Source organism: Dama dama, chromosome 11 (genome assembly GCF_033118175.1).
Source record: "Dama dama isolate Ldn47 chromosome 11, ASM3311817v1, whole genome shotgun sequence".
NCBI lineage: Eukaryota > Metazoa > Chordata > Mammalia > Artiodactyla > Cervidae > Dama > Dama dama.
Window position 1 is genome coordinate 8,905,227 of NC_083691.1, and position 25,649 is coordinate 8,930,875.

General features: G+C 53.3%; 2 protein-coding genes across 16 annotated transcripts in view; one reads left to right on the forward strand and one right to left on the reverse strand.

Moving 5' to 3' along the window:
- The window catches only part of RALGPS1 (Ral GEF with PH domain and SH3 binding motif 1), a 297,855-nt gene that overhangs the window by 81,878 nt on the left and 190,328 nt on the right, over positions 1–25,649 (reverse strand). The gene's annotated exons all lie outside the window — the stretch shown is intronic.
- ANGPTL2 (angiopoietin like 2) overlaps positions 20,492–25,649 on the forward strand; it is a 35,745-nt gene continuing 30,587 nt past the window's right edge. The window contains exon 1 of the mRNA XM_061154618.1: positions 20,492–20,938. The gene's annotated coding sequence lies outside the window, so the exon portion shown is untranslated. The remainder of the gene's footprint in view (positions 20,939–25,649) is intronic.

The window sequence follows — 25,649 nt, forward strand, 5'->3', positions numbered from 1 at the left end:
TTTCCCTGCCACAAGGGGCATGTGTCCTTACCCTTCTCTAGGCTGAGTGTCCCACTGTTTGATGCGGTGGTCATCTGGGTGGCCGCAGCTCCTGCCCGACTGCCAGCCTCTGCCCCCTTCACCTGCAGACAAAGTAACGTCTGGGGCGGCTGCTGGCATCCTGGGAGGGCCAGAGCCAACGCGAGTGGGAGGTGAAGCCATCTTTTCCCAGACACCCATGTTCTCTGAGCCTGGTGATCCCACACATGCCCCCTCCAAAAACCTCTACACCAGAAATAACGGCTTCCCTGGTGAATCAGTCAATAGAGAATCTGCCTGCAATGGGGGAGACCACCTGCAGTTCAGGAGACCTGGGTTCAATCCCTCGGTGGGGAAGATCCCCTGGAGGAGGGCACGGCAACCCACTCCAGTATTCCTGCCTGGGAAATTCCATGGACAAAGAAGCCTGGAGGGCTGCGAACTATCGGGTTGTAAAGAGTTGGACACAACTGAGCGACTAAACCACCACGACCACCATCACACCAGAAACAGACACCAGCTTCCATGTTCAGTTGTGACCCAGATTTCAGGGGCTGTATGTCAATAACCCTCTTTCTCCTCTTCCCCAGAGAGGGAAGGGGGCTGAAAAGGACACAGCCCCCTACTCTCAGCTGCCAGGGACACTACCATGCTCCATGGTGGGCTGAGGGTTCTCACGTGCCTGGTCCCTCCCCTGTAGGAGGCACCCGATTTTCGCAAAGACCTCACCCAGAGCCTCCTGGTTTGGCTATGGGGAAGAGAAGCACCCATTTCATCTTAAACCACCCTTGCTGCGAATCCAGGACCCTCCCTCCTCTGGGACACCCCCCAGAGTCACCAGGGTGGGTATGGGGAGGCAGCTGAGACTGGAGGTGGGACCGGAAACCACCACCTCGGTTCTGTTTGACAAACATCCTCTAGTTACTCCCGGCTGGCCGGGTCGGAAGGGCTGGTAGAGCTTGTTAACAAGAAGCGGGTGAGGCACTTCTTTTCACCAAACACTAGCAGCGTGTTTCACAGAGACAGTCTGTGTTACAACAGTAAAGAAACGGAGCTCCGTGTCAGTTCTGGGGGGACAAGACCTGGCCCCCGGGGACCCTGCGCGAGACTTCTGACTCTCTGAGGCTCGGTTTCCTCATCTACATGGTGGAGATCAGAGTCATCGTGTTCATGACAAGGAGCCATGGGCTCCCTGAGGTGATAAAGAGCTTCACCTGGGACCCGAACGTCACAGCACACACGGCAGCGATGATCATTTATAGGAGTTCTTAAAACGCAGAGTGAAGGAGAGACACGGAAGGGGTCCTGGCTGCGGATGGGATCCCAAGGCGGCCGGCTCGGTGTCCTCAGGAGCCCAGCCCGGCGCCGGGCACACGTGGGCCTGTAGCACACATTTTATGAACTGGGTGGTGGTCTCCTGATTCCAGGAGACTATTAATCTGTTATTTATTAATGAGGTGCTCTGAACACAGATTTAAACTGCACTTGGTCCAGCAACCAAAAGAGACTGTGGGTCATTAAAAAAAAAGAAGGAGGAGGAGAGACCCCTCTGTGTGTGGAGGGTGGCGGGCGGAGCCGGCAGCTGACTCCCGGCGCCTGCTGGAGCTGGATGGCGGCCGTGAATGCTTTCTTTCTTAAGTGAAGCTCCTCTCTGTGTGTGCTGAATCACGGCATTCACGGGGGGGAGCGGGGACAAGAGCATTTGCTAAGCGGATACCAGGCATCCACGGGTGCAGCCTGGTGGGTGGGTGGGGGCGCGGCAGGGGGCTGGGGACCCGGCGGGGCCCAGGCTAGGAAAGGAACCTAAAACCGGCTCCTACGTCCTCTGACTCCCACAATGGTGGGTGCTGGCATGGAGGAGGCAGGGGGCCCACGTGAACACGGTGACCACAGACCTCGGCCAGGGAGAGAAAAAGGAGAGACGAGGCCCAAAATAGGCTGCGCGCGTCTGGGGCGTCAGCTGGGAATCGCCCCTTCCAGCAAGTCAGGGCTCAAGCATTCTGTTTACCAAACGCTCTGCACACATAGAAACCGGCTGGTCTGGGTTCCACGTTAGAGGGGACAGGGAGGGTGGGTTTCAAGGTGTTGAAAGCTGCTCTGACAATGCTAGGGAGGAGGGCCGGGCCTGGGGGTGCCCGTAACGAGCCTGGCAGAGGAAGAAAGGCCATGGCAGGCCGGCGAGCGGGCGGGGTGGGGTGGGGGCGGGCGCCTCGCACGCAGCCCAGCCTGGCAGGTAGCGGGAAGCGGGGTGACGTCTGCCGGCAGGGCCGGCTCTGCGGAGGGGAGGGGGCGCCACCACAGCACGCTCTGGAGCCCGTGAGGGTAATCAGAACCAGCTGAGGCAGAGCTGCCAGGAAGAGGGGTTTCCAGTGGCAGGAGCCCGGGGAGGTTTCTCCACCCAGGCGCGCTCCCCTGCTCCACTGCGAATCTCTCTCCTGGGCTGCGGGTGTTGGGGGGCAGGCCTTCCCCTCCAGGTGCGCTGTGTCTCCCCCCAATCCCCGCTGCCCTGTGTCCTCCTCGTGCAGCTGGGCTACCCGCTCCACAGGCCCTGCAGACGTGGAAGCACCTTACACGCGTGTGTCCTTGCTGGTGACAAGAACTCTGCGACGTGGGTGCCTCGGAATGCCCACTTTGCAGACGGGGACACAGACACACAGAGAGGCGACATGAAGTGTTCAAGGCTGCGCTGCTAGTAAGTGGTGGGAAGTCTGGTTTCAGAGCTCACACTCTGTACTAGTACACGGGTAGGATGATGATGGTGAAAAAATAAAGCACTTATTACTTGGCAGGCACTTTGGATGCCTCATGTCATCTGATTCTCACGACAACCCAACGAAACCTAGGTATCACTTTTACTATCCCCAGTTGACAAAGGGGAAATGAAGGCAGAGAAGACGAGTTACTTGCCCAAGGCCACTGGCCAGGAAGGACAGGCCTTGGGCGTAAACCCAGGTCCCTCTCACCCCAGCACCCATGACTGTGCCACCAAGCCCTTCACTTATCCACCCAACAGCGATGCCAACTGAGCACCCACTGCCATATGCTGAGCACTGGGGACCCAGGGGTGACTCGAGGTGACTGCCCCACCCTTAGAGCCTGCTGGGGGAATTGAGAACACCAATCATACCAGTGAACAAATACACCCAAAGTTCCAAGTGTGAAGGAAAGTGTATCTGCCCTGAGTAACACTTCAGAAGGCTGTTTTTGTTTTTGTTTTTTTTTAATGAGGGGGGAGGGGTGTTTGATAATTTATAAAAGTTAATTTTGGGGGCTTCCCTGGTGGTTCAGCGGTAAAGAATCCACCTACCAATGCAGGAGACATGGGTTTGATCCCTGGTCTGGGAAGATCCCACATGCCCCGGAGCAACTAAGCCTGTGCGCAACAACTATTAAGCCCGCGCTCTAGAGTTTGGGAGCCGCAACTACTGAGCCCATGTACTGCAACTACTAAAGCCCCCACGCCCTTGAGCCTGTGCTCCACACCAAGGGAAGCCACTGCAACAAGAAGCCCACACACCACATCTAGAGAGTAGCTTTTGCTCGCCCCAACTAGAGAAAAGACCATGCAGCAATGAAGACCCAGCACAGTAAAAAATAAATTAAAAAAAATTATTAAGAAAGAGTACTTTCTACAGGATGATTTATTATTTTTTTTCATTTCAATATTTTTAAATTTTATTTCCTATTCTGTACCAGCAAAGCAGTAGGAAGTCAGAGACATGTTAATAAAATTGGTCGAATGAACCTTGTTTCACAGCCCAGACACCACTTTTCTGCTTAAGCACTACATTTTCCCAGGTCATTTTGGTGGAGGAGAAGGGAAGGGCAACACAAAGCCACGAGCCGGCTCCCAGGAACGGCTGCAAAAAGCCAGACCACACTCTCCCAGCCCGGCGGGTAAGCAGGACCTTCACGTGCCAGACGGCTGTCAGAAGTGGGCGTGGTCTCAGCTGGGCGCCCGGATGCACCTTCTTCGCAAGCTAGTCGTCGACCCTGAGCAGTGGTTCCCACAGTGAGGTCCACATGGGAACTTCTTAGAAATGCAAACTCTCAGGCCCTACCCCAGACCTACAGAATCTGAAACTCGGAGTAGGGGGCGGGGGCCGGTGAGGCGTGGCAAACTGTAGTAACAAGCTCGCAGATGATTCCGAAGTTGCCAAAGCTCGAGAATCTGAGCTGGGAGGGGCTGAAATGATGTGCACCACAGACCCAGCGCTCGCTGACTGTGTCGAGGACGTGGCATCTCAACTATCCCGGGGACTCTGGGCACAAACAGCGCTGCCCGACAAGGGAAGCAACGAGGGTTGGCGCGTCCCTAACTTGCCCATCCTCCTGCTGCTGGGTGGCTGAGAACATAAAGCCTGTTACGGTTGTGAACTCGGGATGCAGACACGTCCAGGTCCAAGTCCTGGCTCTGCCGCTTGCTGGCTGTGTGGCAGTGGGTCGACTCCCTGGGCTTGAGCTATGTTTATCACTTATAACGGAAGACAGTAGGCACAACCTCTCCTGGGAGGTTCTCTTTTTGAGGATTCCATGAAATGCTCCACGTGAAAGGCTTCCCACCACGCCAGGCACACTGCGAGTGCGTGGCAGACGCAGGCGTTTTGTGAGCGCACAGACCCGGGAAGCCCTGAAGGCCTCTGAGCCCCCACAATTGCTGTGATCAAGTGCAGGCACCGGCTCTCATGTACTTCACTCGCAAGAGAGCTCTTTAGACCAGGGCAGTGCCCTGCTACTCTTATTCAGGAATAATCCTATTGGATTTCTGGGACCTTGGCTGGCGAGAAGCAACAGATCCGGAGAAGGCTGGGAGGCGGGAAGGGAAGGTGACTGCTGCCATGGAAAGGAGAGCTAGAAAAGTAACAACAAACACAGCTGCCTGGAGCTTACAGGCAGTAAAGTCGGGCTATTCAAGATGACTGAGTCACCAAGCAGAGCGTGATTAGCCAAGATTTTCAGAGGCTAGTGGGTGGTGTGTGTGTGTGTTGAGGGAAGTCTGTGTGAAAAGCTTAATGAGAATGGATAAAAATTTCAAAGCATTGGATGTTTCGAGAGATAACTTGGTAGCTTTCAGTCACCCTGATGATCTAAAATGGCTAGGTCCTTGGAACCTGGAGAGCTGAGGCTTCCCTGTGACAGAGGCAGGTCACCAGAGTCTGAAAGGCCAGGCTCCTGGCACCAGACTGCCCAAGTTCAAGATCAGTCTGCCATGTAACCACTCTGACCCTGGACAAGTCAAGGAACCCCTTAAGCCTCAGTTTCTTGACTTATTTCTCAACCGAAAGTTGAGCAATAATAAAGGAACCAATCTCATGGGTATCAACAAGCCCTCAGTAAATGTTACAAGTCACGTCTGCATGTGCACCTGTGCACTGCCCATGGGCCTGCTTCCCACCAGGTGAAAAGGATTATCGTCTTTGGCTAAGCAGACTTCACATGCAGGCTGCAGATCAAGGCAGGGGCAGGGAGGCACTTTTATGACAAAAGGATTGCTGGTTGTGACGCCCTGCAGGAGTGGTTCGGGACCGAAGGACGTGCAAAGCAAAGAGGGAAGACTCAAAAGAGGCCATCTGGAGAGACGCCAAATGACCAGTGCCCTCCTGAAGTCCCAGTGTGTTGGAAACCCAGGGTAACGGGGCTCCTAGTTACTGAAGGAGGAGAGCCAGCATTTATTGAGTGCCCACAGCGTGGCAGGCGTTGCACTCACACAGATCCACTTACTCCCGCCAGTCATCCTGGGAAGGTGGGGTTACCATCCACGGTTTTTAAATGAGGACACCGAGATGCAGGGGGGACAGGTAACTTTCAGAAGGCACGTGGTTACTAAGAGGTGGACGTAGAATTCAAACCAGGCGTGGCCAACTGCCCTCACACCATCACGACAGGCATGGTCTAGAGGTAGGGAGCTGGGCATACACACTGTCCTCACTTTCTTCCCACCCTCTCATCAACTGCTGGTACCTGCCATTGGCCAAACCCAACCGGAAACGAGAAGGCAAGGGAGCCCATGGAGGCCATCCAGACAGGTCAGCCTCGGGGCACAGGGCAGGGTGCTGAAGGGCAGATCCAGACGACAACTGGAGACTACCCAGCACAGGTGAAGACTGCCCCTTGCCTTCCAAGGTTTCAGCCTCAGAGCTGGCCCAGGGTGGGTAGGAGGGAGGGCAGTGGGGTGGTCTGCAGGCTTAGCGGGGCCAAAGCAAGCCTTCCATGCCAGCTGCCCCTACCCCCTGCAGGTGTGTGGGGGCCCCTGGGACACCCACCCCAAACCTACTTGCCAGAGAAATCAGGGTAGGTCTGGGAGCCTTAAGCCCAGGAGGAGGCAAAAACAATCCACCCTGATTTTTCAAGGGCCACAGCCACAAGTTCTTGCCTTGATCCCACCCTCAGTAAGAGGGTCCACCTACGTCCACCTCTTATCCACAGCACCTCACCCTCACTCCCAAGTCCCCCCAGTTATTTCTGCAGTGTCTGGGTTGGGGTCTCCTCACTTCAGCTCCCTGTTGGTATCTGTTTCGCCACCCTCCTAGAGGCTGGTGCCCAACACAACTCAGCTGTCAGAGCTGGCTGCGGTCAGGGCTGCCAGGGACAGCTGCACAGGGTGTGCACTGCCCAAGTGGATAGGGCGGTCATGAGTGTGGGTCACTACCTCAATTCCCGGAACTCTATTTCTATGGTTCTTAAGTAGTAAATCTTCTGGGTGCTAAACAGTGCAGCTTGATCTTCACCGTATCAGAGTCATGAGGGTTTCTGTCAGCTCTTCCTCTAAGACCTAGCCTAGTCCAACCACTGGTCACTGTCTCCTTGATTCTGCCCTGGTGCCAGGCCCCTTGCTTCTCAGTCTCTTAATGGAACCACGCTCTCAGCTCCATTCTTACTCCCTTTGGACCACTCTCCACCCAGTCCCAGGAGGGACAATGAGAAAATACAGAACGGTGCACCTCATTCTCCTGTGTGCGGCCCCCCAGAGGCCTCCACTGCACTCTGAGTCCAACCCCGAAACCTCCCCTGGCCCACAGGGCCTGCCCACCTGCCTCCCTCCCTCTGCCTCCCTCCCCTCTCCTACTCAGCCGCTATGCCGGGCCACACTGATCTTTTATTTCTCAGAAGGCCAAGTTCACTCCCATCCCATTGCTTTTGCATGTGCTATTCCTTTGCATGGCTGCCTCCTTCCAGTCTTTGGGCCTTGGTTCACATGACCCTCCCTCCTAGAAGCCTTCCCTGAGTACCCTGTTTAAAACAGCCTCCTTCCCACCCCCATCTTTCCTATTGCAGTAACTGGTTTTTATCTCATCTGGAAATTATCTGGAAATTATCTGGAAATTATCTCATCTCTTCATTGTCTGGAAATTATCTCATCTCTTCATTGTCTGCCTCCTCAAAGAGACACGCTCCAAAGGGCCAGGGGCTATGTCTGTCTTGTTCACTGCTGCGTCCCCAGCACCTGGGACTGCAAAGACATGTGGAATAACTGAGAGGACCTCCCCTACGAGGGCGGCGGCCTGGCCCTTTGCTCTGCTCCGTGGCTCGTGCTGAGACCTGTGGCCTCGAATCTCACGGCTCAGCACTGCCTGAGCCCCAGCCTCACCACGACTGAAGTGCAAACAGCCCCTCCTGCCTCTGCTGACAGCCCTCACTGCCCGGAGCTCAGGCCGCTCTCTGGAGGCCAGGCCGGACTCAGGCCTTTCCTGGTGGCACCAGAAGTCCCTCTGCCTGGGTCTGCATCTCTGCTCCATCACTTCACCTGGTGTGCCCTCAGGCGGGCCACCGAACCTGCCCACACCTTGATTTTTCCTTGGCCCAGAGCTGCTGTGAATACAAACAAGGTAATTCACAGTAACCCTTAGCACAGCGCCTGGCACTGGGCCAGTGCTCACGGAGTGTCGTCGTCTCCATTACGAGTTGCCGTGATGTTGCCCCTACGTGTTCCTCCCAGGACCCAAGAGCAACTGTCCTCATACCTGCTAGAGCAGATGGGAAAACATTATGTTTTCCCATATCCAGAGATACCTCGCCCCCCGTCCCCCACCCCCCACCACCACCAGGGCTGGCTCATGGCTTTGGACTCCACTTCTGATAACTTTAGGTTCACTGAGAAAGAGGGAATCATGGGTCTACAGAGAAATAGCTAACATCTATATTCACAAAGATGCCCTATTCCCAAGAAACTTGCTGTTCAGGAGGGCAGATCTACAGGTGAACACGACCACGGGGGCGGGAGTGAGGGTAGGGGTGGTTGGTGGTCAGCGCTGCCCAAATACTACACAGAACCTCACGTCGAGTCAAGATGGATTTTTACCACCAAATGAACATGTGCCAAACTTCTTTAAAAAAAAAAAAGGCTTGCTGGGTTTTTTGTTTGTTTGTGTTTTTTTAGTGGTTTCAGATTCTGAATTTGTGGAGGAGGGAGTGTGGCCCCTCAGTCAGGGCCAAGTTATCCATCGGGTGCAGCAAGGCACAGGGCTGGGGGTTCATGACACTATCAGGGGACACCCCCAAATGTTCTAGCTTCTTTCAAAAGGAGAATAAACAGTGGAGTTTTAGGTCAGAAACTGCTTCAATATACAATGTTAACATTTGTCCTTACACCAACACAGTCACAGAAGATGCTTTTTAGTATTTCTAGTGGGGCAGGCGCTCACAGAGTGCCCAGGGAGGGGGGTCGGGGGAGGAGTTGGGTCCCACCTGGAGCACCACCCGCACAGACCCCGGGAGGACCGAGTGAGACGAGGCCAGTGAACAGACCGCACAGTGCCCTACGTAGTGAACAATAAACGATGACAGTAACAGCAATCATAATGTTTTCCCAGTCTCTGCTCCTTCATCTATGAAATGGAGTATCCACTGCCCGCTCCAGCCCCAGGCCTGTCGTGAGTCTCAAGGGAGATAACAAACGCCGAAGTGCCGGGGGACAGGCCCTGCCATGCAGAGGAGAGGAGCTAGGACGGGGGACACCACCATCACCCACTTGGACTGGGAACCCGAGCGAGGGGATGTCCCCCTGCTGCCCGCCTTTACCTGGCAGGACGGCCCCGAGAGGCCCATGGCAGGTCCCGCCTTCCTTGCTGTACCTGCCTGGCAGACGGAGCAGTGAGGTGGGGAGGGCGTGGCTGAGCCGGGGCACCGGGAGCCACATCAGGGGAGGAGGGGGTTACTCAGGACCCCCAGAGCCAGCCTGGGGCAGACCCGGGGCAGCCCATCAATGGTTTAGACACGGCCTTGCCATGTCAGGGCAGCTGTCTTTCTCTCCTTGGTCTCCTCCTCACTTTCCTCCTGCGTGCGCAGTCTCTCAGTCATATCTCGTTCTTTGCAACCCCATGGACTGTAGCCTGCCAGGCTCCTCTGTCTGTGGGATTAACCTGGCAAGAATACTGGAGTGGGTTGCCACTTCCTCTTCCAGACCTAGGGATTGAACTCCTGTCTCCTGAGGCTTCTACACTGGCAGGTGAATTCTTTACCACTGTGCCGTCTGGGAAGCCCACCCCCTTCCTCCTAGACAGACTCCCAAATGCGGGGGGTCCATGCTGCCCTCACCCCTAAGACCCTGAGTCAGGAACCCGGGATGAGCTTTAAAAGGCTAGTGTTCCCCTGCAGTCATTCAATGGACATCAATCATGTGCTTCCATGCACCAGACCTTGAGTGAGATGCTCAGGCCAGAGCCCAGACTGAGGCAGCCCCAGGTCCAGCCCCCGGACCTCTCTGATGACACCAGCCCATCTCCTCACCAGCACCAGCATCTTTGTTTAGTGGCCCCACCTGACTTCATGCCTGGGAAGCTCACTCCATCCTTCTCTTGCCAGAAGCCCTCATTTATCTGCTCTGCTGCCTTGTTGGGTCCCAGGACCGATCAGCCAGGTCAGCAACAGTTCGGCGGCTCCTCGGGATGAGAATTTCAGCAGGTATCTGTCTGTAAGAGGGCTGGGGTCCTCCCCCACGGACTGGAAGGCTGCCTCTAGCCCCTCATTTCCTGATAGGACAAAGGTCCAGTTGACACAGACCACAATGTTCCAGAGGCAACTGTTTTTAAATTTTTTATGTAAGATGGGGATGATTTTAAACAGCTTTGGAAATTTTCTGTGAAGGTTCTGTTATGAAGCTACAAAAGAAAACCAACAAATGCTAAAATTAAATCTCTCCTCTCTCTGCTCCTTGGATTCCCCTCTTGGGGATGAGCCCCCACGTCCAGCAACAGGGTGAGAGAGCAGCGATGAACCAAACGAACATTCCCTAAAATATCGTTATAAAGACAAAATGAAAACCCGTCAACTAAAGTCTCAGCAAATTTTCTCTGGGCAAACTGACCTGGAGCCCACAGTTGGTGCTCAGATGGGGCTTAGTAAGGATCTGTTGCCAAGGTAGCGGATGTGGCAGGTGACGTCCTTAGGACTGGCAGGTGACGTCCAGGCCTGAGGAGAGGCGCTGCCCTGACTCTGTCCTCTGGCAGGCGGGCTGGCAAGTCGGGAATGAGATGGGACTTACGCAAGCTGAAAACAGGCTCTTCAAACTGCTTTTGTAACTGAGCACGTGCCCTGTGCTGACATTTGCATAGACTGGCCTGGCAAGCACTTAACAGAGACAGTGACTTCAAAGGGCTTTCTGTATGCCCGGACAGCCTCTGTGACCCTGGGCAGTACAGGAGCATTGCCTTAGAATCTTCCGGTAAATGAAGCCCCCTAACTTCTCGGCAGGAAACACACGGCTCCCCTGCCAAGCACAAGGCAGCGAGTCATAGGACCCGACCCCAACACCACCAGGAGAGGAGGGGACCAGCTGGCTCACTCTCAGCTCAGAGGCAGCTGTCTCATTAAATCAGATGGATGGAGGCTTCTGGCAGTTTCACAGCCTTGCCAGTGCTCAGACACTCCCCTAGGTCTTCCCAAGACCAGCTGACTGGGAAATGAGGCGCCCCGCCTTTCAATCCCTCACCCATGGGTCAACCTCACTGCAGCCATGATGACTAAAAACTGCCACCTTTCCTCGAATCTGAGAAGTCGTCAGCCATTAAATGGGTCGTGTTCTAGCAAAAAAGAAACAGTGCTGCCAATTAAACCCTGACATGCTATTAACTTTAAGATGCCCCCTGATTTCAGAGCTCCCAAAAACAAGAAAAAAGCATTAAAAGGTTAGAATCAAAGAAATGCAATTTGTTTCCAGGACAACACCATAGTGTGCCTGCCTGCTGTAGTGCTTCTGACCTAAGTCTTCATCTTGGTCCCATTTCTGCCTAGCAGTGTGGTCTGCTGTGAGGAACCTCACCTTGCCAAGCCTCGCTCTTCTTGTTAGTACAACAAAATAGTAGTACTTTCCTCATAGGGTTTCAGGAGAAGAAAAAAAGATACCTATAAAATACTAAGCTTGACACCCAGCACATCACAGGTACCTACAGTCAGTTCAGTTCAGTCACTCTGTCATGTCTGACTCTTTGCGACCCTGTGGACTGCAGCACGCCAGGCTTCCCTGTCCATCACCATCTCCCAGAACTTGCTCAAACTCATGTCCATCGTGTCGGTGATGCCATCTAACCATCTCATCTTCTGTCATCCCCTTCTCCTCCTGCCTTCAATCTTTCCCAGCATCAGGGCCTTTTCTAACGAGTCAGCTCTTCACATCAGGTGGCCAAAATATTGGAGCTTCAGCTTTGGCATCAGTCCTTCCAATGAATATTCAGCACTGATTTCCTTTAGGATGGACTGGTTGGATCTCCTTGCAGTCCAAGGGACTCTCAAGAGTCTTCTCCAACACCACAGTTCAAAAGCATCAATGTTTTGGCACTCGGTTTTCTTTAAGGTCCAACTCTCACATCCATACATGACTACTAGAAAAACCATAGCTTTGACTAGACAGACCTTTGTTGGCAAAGTAATATCACTGCTTTTTAATATGCTGTCTAGGTTGGTCATAACTTTTCTTCCAAGGAGCAAGCGTCTTTTAATTTCATGGCTGCAGTAACCATCTGCAGTGATTTTGGAGCCCAAGAAAATAATCTGTCACTGTTTCCATTGTATCCCCATCTATTTGTGATGGGACCAGATGTCATGATCTTAGTTTTTTGAAAGTTGAGTTTTAAGCCAACTTTTTCACCCTCCTCTTTCACTTTCATCAAGAGGCTCTTTAGCTCCTCTTCACTTTCTGCCCTAAGGGTGGTATCTTCAGCATACCTGAGGTTATTGATATTTCTCTTGGCAATCTTGATTTCAACTTGTGCTTCATCCAGCCTGACAGTTCACATGATGTACTCTGCATATAAGTTAAATAAGCAGGGTGACAATATTCAGCCTTGACATACTCCTTTCCCAATTTGGAACCAGCCTGTTTTTCCATGTCCAGTTCAAACTGCTACTTCTTGACCTGCATACAGCTTTCACAGGAGGCTGGTAAGGTGGTCTGGTATCTTCCATCTCTTTAAGAATTTTCCACAGTTTGTTGTGATCCACACTGTCAAAGGCTTTGGCAGAGTCAGTAAAGCAGAAGTAGATGTTTTCCTGGAATTCTCTTGCTTTTTCTATGATCCAATGGATGTTGGCAATTTGATCTCTGGTGCCTTCTGCCTTTTCTAAATCCAGCTTGTACATCTTGAATTACTCGGTTCATGTACTGTCTAGCTTGGAGACTAGCTCCAAGTCTAGCTTGGAGAATTTTGAGCATTACTTTGCTAGCATGTGAGATGAGTGCAACTGTGCAAAGGTTTGAACATTCTTCGGCATTGCCTTTCTTTGGGATTGGAATGAGGACTGACCTTTTCTGGTCCTGTGGCTGCTGCTGAGTTTTCCAAATTTGCATATTGAGTGTAGCACTTTCACAGCATCTTCTTTTAGGACTTGAAATAGCTCAGCTGGAATTCCATCACCTCCACTAGCTTTGTTTGCCGTGATGCTTCCTAAGACCCACTTGACTTCGCACTCCAGGATGTCCGTCTGGCTCTAGGTGAGTGATCACACCATCATGGTTATCTGGGTCATGAAGATCTTTTTTGTATAGTTCTTTTGTGTATTCTTGCCACCTCTTTTTAATATCTCATGCTTCTGTTAGGTCCATACCATTTCTGTCCTTTATTGAGCCCATCTTTGCATGAAATGTTCCCTTGGTATCTCTAATTTTCTTGAAGAGATCTTTGGTCTTTCTCATTCTATTGTTTTCATCTATTTCTTTGCATTGGTCACTTATGAAGGCTTTCTATCTCTCCTTGCTACTCTTTGGAACTCTGCATTCAAATGGATATATCTTTCCTTTTTCTCCTTTGCTTTTAGCTTCCCTTCTTTTCTCAGCTATTTGTAAGGCCTCCTCAGACAACCATTTTGCCGTTTTGCATTTTTTTTTTTCTTGGGGATTGTCTTGATCACAGCCTCCTGTTCAATGCTACCAACCTCTGTCCACAGTTCTTCAGGCACTCCGTCTATCAGATCTAATCCCTTTAATCTATTTGTCACTTCCACTGTATAATCATAAGAGATTTGATTTAGATCATACCTGAATGGTCTTTGTTGGTAAAGGTATCGATAAAGGTCCACCTAGTCAAAGCTATGGTTTTTCCAGTAGTCATGTATGGATGTGAGATTTGGACTATAAAGAAAGCTGAGCACTGAAGAATTGGTGCTTTTGAACTATGGTGTTGGAGGAGACTCTTGAGAGTCCCTTGGATTGCAAGGAGATCCAACCAGTCCATCCTAAAGGAAATCAGTCCTGAATATTCATTGGAAGGACTGATGCTGAAGCTGAAACTCCCAATACTTTAGCCACCTGATGCAAAGAACTTACTCATTTGAAAATACCCTGATGCTGGGAATGATTGAAGGCGGGAGGAGAAGAGGACGACAGAGGATGAGGTGGTTGGATGGGATCACTGACACGATAAACATGAGTTTGAACAAGCTCCAGGATTTAGTGATGGACAGTGCTGCAGTCCATGGGGTTGCAAAGATTCAGATACGACTGAGCAATTGAATTGAACTGAACTGAGTGGTCTAGTGGTTTTCCACACTTTCTTCAATTTAAGTTTGAATTTTGCAAAAAGGAGTTCATGATCTGAGCCACAGTCAGTTCCCAGTCTTGTTTTTGCTGACAGCTTAGGGTTTTTCCATCTTTGGCTACAAAGGATATAATCAGTCTGATTTCAGCATTGGTCATCTGGTGATGTCCATGTACAGAGTTGTCTCTTGTGTTGTTGAAATAGGGTGCTTGCTGTGACCAGTGCGTTCTCTTGGTAAAACTCTGTTAGCCTTTGTTTGCCCTGCTTCATTTTGTACTCCAAGGCCAAATTTGCCTGTTACTCCAGGTATCTCTTGGCTTCCTACTTTTGCATTCCAGCCCCCTATGATGCAAAGCACATCATCTTTGGTGCTCTAACAAGGCATTTGAAGACACACATTTCTTTCATCTTCTAGTGTCCTGGTGGGTACACTGAGTTGAACCAACCTACAAATTACTGGGGCTGATATTTTCCAAAAGACTCTGACCAAGAACAGGGATGGCAGACAACTGAATTAAAGACACCCACCAGCTGGTTAGTGTATGGTAGGACACCAACAAAAGCAGGTGTACAGAAGATTTGGGTGAGAAGGCAAATTTCACTGGGATGTGGAGAGGTCCAGTTCCTGAAAAGCAGGAGTAGACTGTATTGAATTAACCCTTTTGTCAGTAACAATGATGAAAGCTGGACAATATACAAAAGGCAACTGCTTGAAAGCACTTGACAGCAACCCAAAGAAGCAACCAATAGAACTTGGAGGGGATACGGTCCTTGAAAGACATGAAGCACATTAGGGTATTTCCCTATTCGTGGTGACACACAGGATGATGAAACAGAATGCAGCAGTGTTACCAGCTCGGAAGAAGAGGAAGACATTGGACCCTGAGGATGGAAACTGAAGGGGAAAATGCTAGAAAGGAGATAGCCATAGAATGAGGAGCTCCAAAATTACCACACAGGTTCCCTTGAATCCTTACTTGACTCCTAAATTGTACACATGGAGAGAGAGAGAGTTCATAGAGCCCAAAAGAAAGCAGTAACTGAGAGGCAGAAAGTTCAGCAGCTGCCTGAAAGATGGAGTCTGGAGTTCAAGCACTGCCAAGTTAAAAGGGCTTAGCCAACACTTATGGCTCCCAATTTAATCCTAGAAAGGCCATGCCTACTATTAAACCCAGGATTAAGGGTTATACTCTAGGATTATGGGCAAAATCAAAATAAACCTACCTGAACAAAACCTAAAAACCTAGCCTGCACAAAAGCAAGGTAATATGCCAGTAATTTAACTGCCTGTCAGAACAAAACATATCATTCTGGAGAGAAAGACAGTAAGATGCTGAGTCTTTTCAACGTAGGATCCAAAATGTCCAGCATATGATTTAAAAATTATAGGCATGTGAAGAAGCAAGAAAATATGACCCATGATCAAGAGAAATAATAAAATTAGACCCACTGATGACCCAGATGTTGGAATTCGTATATAGGGATTTTAAAACCTGTGTGTGTGTGTGTGTGTGTGTGTGTGTGTGTGCATATGCACCTGTGTATGCTGGGATTCCCAAGTGGTGCTAGTAGTAAAAAAAACTCACCTGCTGATGCAGGAGACCTAAGAGATGCAGATTCGGTCCCTGGGTTGGGAAGATCCCCTGGAGGAGAGCACAGCAACTCATTCCAGTATTCCTGCCTGGATAATCCCATAGACACACATGCATGCTGTTGCCTCAGACATGTCCGACTGTTTGCAGCCCTACGGACTGTAGCCCACCAGGCTCCCCCGTCCACAGGATTCTCCAGGCAAGGATACTGCAGTGGGTTGCCACGCCCTCCTCCAGGGGATCTTCCCGACCTGTGGATCGAACTCGTGTCTCTTAGGTCTCCTGCCCTCTTATATCTCCTGGCAGGCAGGTTCTTTACCACTATCACCACCTGGGAAGCCCCTTAAAATGTGTACATATTATAAATATGTATAGGATTTTCAGGAAATGAAGGATAGAATGAACGAGTGGATAGAGAATCTCAGAAGAGAAATGGGACCCATAAAAATATACCAAGTGGCAATTCTAAAACCAAAAGAATACAGCACCTGATGGAAAACATAATTTGGATAACATTAAGAGCAGCTTAAACACTATAGAATGATGGATCAGCAAACTTGAAGCCAGGTAATAGAAATGATTCAAACTGAAGCACAGAGATTTTTTTGAAAAAGATAAAATAAATGGGGCTTCAGTGACCTGTGGAACAACTCAAGTGTGTAAGTGGAGTTCCAGAAGGGGAGGGGAGAGAGAACTGTACAGAAGAAATATTTAAAAGAATAATAGCCTCCAACCTCCCCCACACCCCCACATAACACATTCCCAAATTCAGTGAAAAATACCAACCCATAGATATAAGAAGCTCAGTGAATCCCATATAGAAAAAATACCAAAAAAAAATCACATCATCATCATATTGCTGAAAATCAAAGATAAGGAGAAATCTTAAAAGAAGTTAGAGGAGAGAAGACCCCCTTTTCCATGTACACAGGAAGAGAGCTGATGCTCATTAGAAACAATGTAAACAGAAAGGCATTTCAAAAGTGCTTGCTAAAATCAATTTGGGATACATGAAGCCTGAAATCCTGCTGAAACGTAAGACTCTGAGGCTGCAAGATACAGCAAAGCCCCCTCCCAAGCACCCCTGTTTATACAAGCACCCACATCATTCGTGCACTCCCATGCCACCCCACCCCCACATACACAGTTATCTCAGTAGACCACCCCAACATTCCCAATGGCGGGGCAGGGGGGAAATTGTAACTGTCAGGAATGTGATAAGATAGGAAAAACATGAAATCATTTATACAAATTGTGGGACACAATTAAGATTCCTGGTGTTCTGCCACCACGTAAATGTCACACTTTTCTTTCATTCTGATAAAACGTACAAAAAAGAAAAAGACTCCCTTCTCCTCCAATGCGTCAGTCACATGACACTTGGCACACAGGTGGAAATGCAGGGATGGCGCTCACTGAGAGGTCAGGAGGATTCCGAGATGGGGGAGCCATCAAGGCAGCTTGCTGAGGATGTTCTGGGGGTGAGAGACGGGAGGGGGAAGCAGCGGCAGCAGCAGTTCCCTGAGTGATGCTGAAGGCTGAGGGCCAGGCATCGTGCCAAGTGCTTCAGATATGTCATCTTAATCCTCACTCCAAAACCCTAGGAGTCAGTATCATCACTGCCGTTTTGAACATGAGGAAACAAAGTCAGAGAGAAACAGAAGGTTGCCCAGGTTAGTGACTGAGCTGGGATTTGAGCACAGTTTACCCTACCCCATCAGCTATTCGCTTAATCACACCTCTGCACTGGGCTGGATGAGAGGAGAGCTCCACACGGCCCACGCGACTCATGCCCCAGAGCTCAGGGGGCTCCCAGACAGCTGAAACGACCAGAACCAACGTTCACTGAGCACCTCCCATGTCCGAGCTAGTGTGTCTCACACTTAACGTGTCACGTCTTATCTCATTTTCTCAACAGCCCTTTGAGGTGAATTCTTACATCACCTTCATTTTCCACCTGAGGTAAGTGAGGCTCAGAGCTACTGGTGGGGGAACCAGGATCTGACTCCCCGGCTCGAGCTCCCCAGCACTGTGCCTGACTACCGGGGGTGGGGGGGTGGTGGTTACCACCAAGAGGGCAGGAGTTGAGCAAAGAAAGACAGGGCTTGGCCACCCTGGTGCTCCTCTCCCACTGCCTGGGATCCTAGTAACTTGGAACTGGGAAAGCAAATCTGTTTAGCAACCAAGGGACTTGGGCTACACCTATTCCCAAGGCGGGAAAACCTAGGAATTCCCCTGCCCCAGGGGTCCCGTGGCCTCCCAGTCACCTCTCTCACCACTCACTCATGGCTCTGGGGCCTCAGCTGCAGGGCCTGTCAGTCCAGTCCGTGCTCAATGACAGCGTGGCCTTAAAAACACCAGCAGGCCGGAAGCCTGCCCGGCTCAGAACCTTTCAGTGGCTCCTGGCTGTCCTTGGGAAGAAGTCCCCCTCTGACGAGGCCTCGTCCTCCGCCACGTTCTCCTTCTCTCCTCCAGACTGCTCCCCTCTCAGCCCCTCACATCTGCTCTTGCCTCAGGGTCTGCTCCTGTTGCTACTGCAGTGTAACAAATCACCACCCAAATTCTGCGGCCTAAAACAACCATTTCCTTCCCCCGTGGGTTCTGTGGGTCAGGAACTCAGACGTGGAACACGAGGATGGCTTCTCTCTGCTTCCTGAGGCCTGGGGTCTCGGCAGGACGACTCTAGCTGGGGAATGACTCAAAGGCAAGGGGCCTCTTTCTCCCGTGTCTGGGGGTTGGTGCTACCAGCTGGGACCTACGACACGCGCGGTCTTTGCGTGGCGGCTTCTGGGTGGTTGGACTTCTCGGGGTCCAGCCTGGCCCACGGCTCCAACACAGAGTGTGCCAGCAAATAAGGCAGGCCTTTCTTCACCCAGCCTCAGCGGTCAGCTGGCGCCACTCCCACTGCTTCTAGAGGGGAGGGAGCAGAGACCCTGCCTCTCAATGGGAGGAGTGTCAGGGTCTCACTGCAGAGGGGAGATATTATCGGGGCCATCTTTGAACCTGATGCAGTATTCTCTCCGACCAGCGGGCAGTCCTTCCAGCCTCACCACCTGTTGACTCCCCCTTCAAGTTTCAGCACCACTTTGTGCTTCGTGCCCTGGCTGCTTATTCAGGCCTCCTTCTCAGATACTCCGCGTGCCCACTGCTTCTCGTGTGCCTCAGTCTGTCTGTCTGCCTCCCCTCCTGCCTGGGAGCTCTGTGAGGACAGGAATTTTGCCTTTCTGGTGTTGGCTCAGTGAAAGTATTAGTCGCTCAGTAATGTCCGACTCTTTGCAACCCCATGGACTGTAGCCCACCAGGCTCCTCCGTCCATGGAATTCTCCAGGCAAGAATACTGGAGTGGGTAGCCATTCCCTTCTCCAGGGGATCTTCCCGACCCAGGGCTCGAACTCGGGTCTCCTGCATTGCAGGCAGATTCTTTACCATCTGAGCCACCAGGGAAGCCAGAGCAGATTCTGGAAAAAAAAATACTTCCTGGAGAAGAGAGTCAAAGAGAGAGAGAGAGGAGGAGGAGGAGGGAGGGAGCGAAGGGAACATGCCTGCACACAGGCTGTCACGGGTGCCGCTCAGGAGAATTCAGGCGCATCCCAGCCTGCCTTGGCCCCACTGCCGTGGTTCCACCAGGACCCTCCAGGCCCTTCAGAACATCCAGAGGGAGTGGCACCTTCACCCCCGTGGTCCCTGTGTGGAGGGCTTCTGTGCCATCCAGCTGTCTGGCTAATGAGGTAGCCTGTAAGATGCTGGGGTTTTCTGGCAAAGGCTCACTTTCTAAAAAGGAATGGAACTGAGAGATGGAAAGGGGAGGTCTGAGCAGGACGGGAGAAACTGAGGCAAGAAGGAAAGTCTGCTCCCTGCAAAGACTGGAGTGGCGATCCCAGGGAGGCGAGGACCTTGGAGGACCCATTTGCCCCAGACCAGGAACATGACACCCTGTGCCTTGGGGTGTGGAGAACCCCATTAAAGTTTCTCTCCTAAATGGTACCCAAATATCATCACCACCCTCACCATCATCACTCAATTTTTTAAAAAGGAAAGAAGAGTTACCACCAATGTTGCACATGGCTGTTGTCCAGGCAGTGGACAAACCAGCCCCCGGTCACCGCTTCGCAGGACTCGCCTTGATGCCCCCCAGCAGGCCTGCCCACACCCACGAGTCTGTAGCATCGCTCACTTCGTGGGGTCCAGGGCTGAGTCCTCTCCTGCTCTGACACTACCAACATTCACAAGCTTGCCTCCACTGCCCTTGGAGGTAGATTACTCAGCTCACTCACTGATGCATGAGAGGGATGTCCAGAGAGACGAAGTGACTTAATCAAGGCCACTCAGGTGGGACGGGACTGAGCGTCTCTCTGGCGCCTCCCCACCCCCAGCCTGTCCTGAGCCACTGCCTCTCTCTAACTTCACAGCATGGATCCTGCTGAATTCTGTGAAGACAGCCTGGGGCTCCTCCCCCAGGGTTCAGAGGTGAGGGAAGTCTCCAAGGAGGGCGGCTGATGGGGAAAGGCGGTCTGTGTGGGACTGCCCTGCCTACGCCCCCCCCCCCCCCCACACACACACACCCGGGGCTCTTCGGGGCAGAGCAGGGGACTGGAAGCGACCCAGGGGAGGACCCGGCTCCTGGCTGCCTGCACAGCTGGGGCGGATCTAAATCCATTACCTGAGTCAGCGGGGACGCTCTCTGCCTCGGCAGAGCGCACCCGGGGCTGCCCGGGCTTTTGGGAGCGGCTGGGCCGGCAAGCAGAGCTGGTCAGGCTGCTCATGCCAAGGAAGGAGGGGGCCCGGCGAGGCCGCCAAAGCAGGCTGGGGCGGGAGGGGCCGGGCCAGCTGGGGCCGGAGCTAGTGTGACATCACCGGGCGGCCCGCCTCTGTCTGGGGCTGAGGGGAGGCCCGGAGCCTTTCTGGGGCCTGGGGGATCCTCTTGCACTGGTGGGTGGAGAGAAGTGCCTGCAGCCAACCAGGGTCAGGCTGTGCTCACAGTTTCCTCCGGCAGCATGTAAAGGCTCCACAAAGGAGTTGGGAGTTCAAGTGAGGCTGCTGCCCACAGCTGAGAATGGACCCCGAGCCCTGAGCGGTGCTGCCTGAGCCCCGGACCTGCAGAGCATGGCACTGGGGCAGCAGCCGGCCCCCGAGAGAGAAGGCAGGGTGTGAGCCGCACGGCAGGACCCCCGGCCAGCCCCAGCCCCCAGCTGGAGCCCCGCCGCGGAGCAAGCAGAGGCCAGTGAGGCACGGCTACTCGGCGGCCGGCAGGGTCCGGTCTGCGACTTGGGGACCCCTCCTGGAGGCCATGGCCAGGCTGCCCCGCTGACGGCCGAGTGAAGCATGTGAGGAGCGGCCCCGGAGCCAGGCAGGAGGGACGAGGTAAGGGGCGGGCTCTGTGGCACCCCGAGGGACAGGGGCTGAGAGGCAGCAACTGGCCCCGGGTCTCTGGGTTCAAGAACCCCGACCCCCTCCGGCTAGGGAGGGGGGTGTTCGCAGCTGGGCCCTCCTGCTTTCACTTGGGAGCCCAACTCGGCAGCTGCCGGCACAGGACCTGTGGACACCTGGGCAGCGGGGGGAGTTCGGGGGGTGGGAGGTGGGGGGTGGCGTGAGGTCATGGCTGGGCTTATGAGGGCTTCATCAGTAAGCCTCACTCTCCTTCAGACAAAGAGCCTTTGGGGTGAAGGCAGGCGGCTCCCGCAGGGCTCTGGCCGCCGGGTCCGGGGTGTGTGCGCGGCTGTGAGCTTGTGTGGAGCGGTGCCCTTGACGGGCCAGTGGGCCCAGGAGTCGCGGACGGCCGGGCTAGCCCAAGGACTCAGGAAGTTGTTTTTCTGTTTTGGGTTCCCGTGCACCCTGGCTAGCGACAGCAAAAGCAAATGCTGTCCTGAGAGTGCCAGGAACCCTTGTTCAGAAAGGTCCCCGGGGGCTGAACAAACTCCGCTCCCGCTCCCGCCCCTGCCTGGGAGGAGAGGAGCTGAGGGATCCAGAGCCCGGAGGGACAGCCTGCGGCTTCGACTCCGCACTGCCCCGGTCTCCCGGTGCGTCCCAGGACACCTGGACCCTCCTCGCAGGGGACGGGACGGGACAGGGCCCCGGGTCTACAGCGGGCTGTCTGTGGGCTGGCCGGGACCCGGGAGGATGAGGCTTTCCCGGCACCAGGCAGCAGGACAGCACAGGCTCCACATTCCGAGTCCCTTGAAAGCACTCGTTAGATAACATTTCCAAACAGAAATTCTTCGCTGATCCCTCCCTTCTCCTCTGTGATATGTGTGTCACGGGTCAGCAATTGCCTCTGCTGTGGATTAGGAGAGCTCCCAGAGGCCAGTTCGGTTACTTAGAGAAGGATCTCCTTTCACTGGGGCTCTGCGGAAAGTTGAGAATGCCACTTCTGAAGCTGGCCAAATGCTCCCCACATGTATTTTTCTAAATTGAGACAGAGGGAGGTAGGGCTCACAAGCTAGGCTCAGACCCTAGCTCTTCTACCTATGGGCCAAGTGACACTTGCTGACCATTTAGCCTCTCTAGGCCTCAGTTTCCTTATCTGTAAAATGGGATCACAGTATTGCCCTTCTCTCAGGGCACTTACGTGGCACTTACGTGGCACTCACCAACTGGTAGAGTCCCCCACAACTACCCTGTAACACGGGTACTTGTTAGTCATCACCATTTCACAGGTGAGGAGACTGAGGCACAGGGGTTAAGTGTTGTGTCCAAAGCCACACGGCTAGTGTCAGCACCAGTGTCTGAGCCACACGCCGTTACTCACCAGTAGGAGCACGGGAAGCATGACCTGGGAGGCCTTAGCACAGTGCCTGGTGCGTGGCAAAGCCTCAGAAAACATTAGTCTCTGAGTATTACGAGCCATAACCATCAGAATCACAGAGGGAAGAGCAGAGACCCGGACTCTGGATACGTCCTGCTGGGGTTGTCAGGAAGTTCCGAAAGGCCCAGCCAAGGCTATGACCACTACCTCCACCCACGCTGGGGGGCCTCCCAGGAGCCTGTGGAGGGGGCGCTTCATGTCTGGGGCCACATGTCCAAGTCCTAGAAGCCCACAGGGAGGAGGAGTGCAGATGTACCGACAAAAGGACCTCGGGTGCTTCTGACACCACCCCTACAGGAAGAGCATCCTACTCCTCGCAGGGCACTGCTCCCCTGCCCGCTGGTCCCCTCACCTGAACCAGCTGGCGGGGCAAGTGAGCTACCGCCACACTGCTCCAGGGTCCACAGCAGGAGGACCAATGCCAGGCCTGTCCTGGGGTTGCAGAGGAGAGGCAGCGACCCCTCCCCGAGTCTGCACCGCAATCACCAAATCCACCCACAAGATGGCCAAGTCCGGTGGATTTCATACGGGCCAACAATGGTGCATCTTAGCACAGGATAGTGGCTTCCCTCCTGTGACCCAAAGCTCTCAGTGGTCCCTGAACTCTTGGAAGCATTTGGAAAAGCTGGCATTGAACAGACGCTTCTCCAGCACACGACCTCTGGGGCTGTGCAAGCTGCAGGTTTCCTGGCTCAAGCCTGGATCCACAGCGGCTCACTCTGCTCTCTGGGCATGCGTGTGTGCTAAGGCACTTCCGTCATATCCGACTCTTTGCGACCCTTTGGACTATGGCCTGCCAGGCTCCTCTGTCCATGGAATTCTCCAGGCAAGAATACCAGAGAGGGTTTTTATGCCCTCCTCCAGGGGATCTTCCCAACCCAGGGATCGAACCCATGTCTCTTACCTCTCCTGCACTGGCAGGCAGGTTCTTTATCACTAGCGCCACTTGGACAGCTTGGGCCAAGCAGAGGCTCTGACTGACCTCACGGGCCTAACACGAGTGAGCTCATTCATTACTCAGTAAAGGCAGGCAAAGATGTGTGAAAGCACATGGGGTTTTCGCTACAACCTACAGGGAAGAGCAACTAAGCTGTCTCTTCCCCCACTCCTCCATCCCACAGTGATTTACTAAGTACCACTGGGCTAAGTAAGGCACACACATCTCATTTCACCCTCGCTACAGCCTCAGGAGGCAGGTTTCAGTTTTAGCATCCCACTTGACAGAGGACAAAACAAAGGCTCAGAGTCGGTGAGCAGCCTGAGCACCAAGGTCACACAGTTGGGGATTCTGCGGGACTTGAACCCTGGTCGGTGTGGCTCCGCAGGCCATGCCTTTCCCCGTCTCACTTCACTGGCCTGTTCAAAGCGTCTCACAACCTTTTGGTTTGGCTGGTGTCCTAGAGATGCTGTACCACTCCATCTGAAAGCCATGTGCTCACCCGATTCGGGTGCGCCATCTGTTTGTCCTAGAAGTCTACCTCTGAGACAGTACAGGCCTCACCCCTCTTACAACTGAGCCTCATCACGGCTACACAGCATGCTTGCAGTAGCACAGTTAATGAGAGGTGGGACCAGATTCCAAGCCAGGCTATCTTAGCTCTGAACCCTGCACATCTGGTGATCTGTGTGGCTGCCCCTCACCCATCCCACCCCTCACGGCAGCACCATGCAACTATATCAGCTCAGGGGGGACTGAGACTTGGGCCACCAGTCATCCAGGGACTGTTGCCCGAGTCCCTGCTTAGAGACTCCAAGGGCTGCAGAACCCAAGCTCGGGTTTTCACGGCCTGCACTGGCCACACTTGAGCAAGTCTCGAGAAAAGAGCCAGGAGCTGCGACTGGCAGCTCCAGCAGAACAAACAGAGCAGCCCCGCCCAAGGCAAGCACATTCAGCCTCTGTCCTCTCTCTGAGTCGCAGCCCACTTCACCTGAACCCGTCTCGACTGAGAACAGTCAGGCAGGGGAGGAGGGGTTCTGCTTGCCTGAGCCCACAGCCCAGTGGGAAGAGGCAGAAGGTGAATCTAATCCACAGCAGTGGGAGACTCGTAGGGAGGAGGCGTGTGGTGCTGAGAGAGGCCTGTGAGATGAGTGGTGCTGTCCCATTTTACAGAAGAGGAAACTGAGGGTCAGAAGGTGCAGCGCCTCTGCCACATGCTCTCCAGTGGCGAGTCAAAAAAGCAAGGATTCAAACCCAGATCTGGGCTCATTCTCAGCCCCAGCCCACTGCCAGCCTGGACAAACACACTGCGGGAATCTCAAGAATGAATCAATTCATTGAATAGCATTTCTTTTTTTGTGAATTTATATAAAACACCCCAAATAGAGGGGTCATTCAGACCCTGGCAGCAAGCAGTTTGCAGCGGTAGAAGGGTCACAGCAGAACCTCGTTCTGAGGGTAGTTTCTGTGACAAAAACCACATTCCCACACAACTCCAAGCCATATGATTGCCTTAATAACAGCCTTGGGAGGGGGGCTAAAATGCTACAATGTCCTGTTACAGGTACACATCAACTGTAAGCACGCACTCTGATCACAGACATGTTAACGTGCTGGGTGCGGGGGGAGCCAGGCCTCTCACAATCAAGCTATTGTGTCGGGTCAACACTGGAGAAACCAGCCTTTCTACAGGCCAGCAGCCCCAGAGCCCCCCAACCTTCCCCAGAAAGGCACGCCCAAGACCACCTCAGGAAAGCCCAGAAGGAACTCGGTTCTTGTCTCTGAGAGATGCCTGAGGACCCTCCCGGCTCCAGGGACGACCAAAGTCCTGCCGGAGGTGGTCCCACTCCAGCCTCTGCCAGTGGACAGTGGAATTTCTCAGTCACCGCTCACCTCCAGGGCCCACTCAGGGACAGGCAGGGAAGGGACCTGAATGAATGAAAGAGGGAGGGAAGGAAGGAGGGAGCTGCAGACCCAGACGAACGAGCCTCTCGCCTCTAGGCACCACATCGCACCACCCCAGCTGTGCTCCCAGCCCTGTGAGCTGCCCCGTGGGGGCCCTGACACCCAATGTTAGGGACCTGCTCTCCGTCTCATCTACTCCTGTGGCCCCTTGAGGGCAGGCACCTCCCTCACTCCTGCTCCATCTCCGGTCCCCAGCACGGTGGCTGGCACCAGGGAAACGCTCAGGGAGTCTGTGCAATGAGTGAATGCCTTGAATTCCTACTTAGTAACCCAGGTGACATCCTGGCTACCACCCTGACCCCACTTTTAAGAAGCCCATAGTCTGGGTAGAGAACCAGATGAGGACAAGCTGGGTCTCGGGTGCTGTG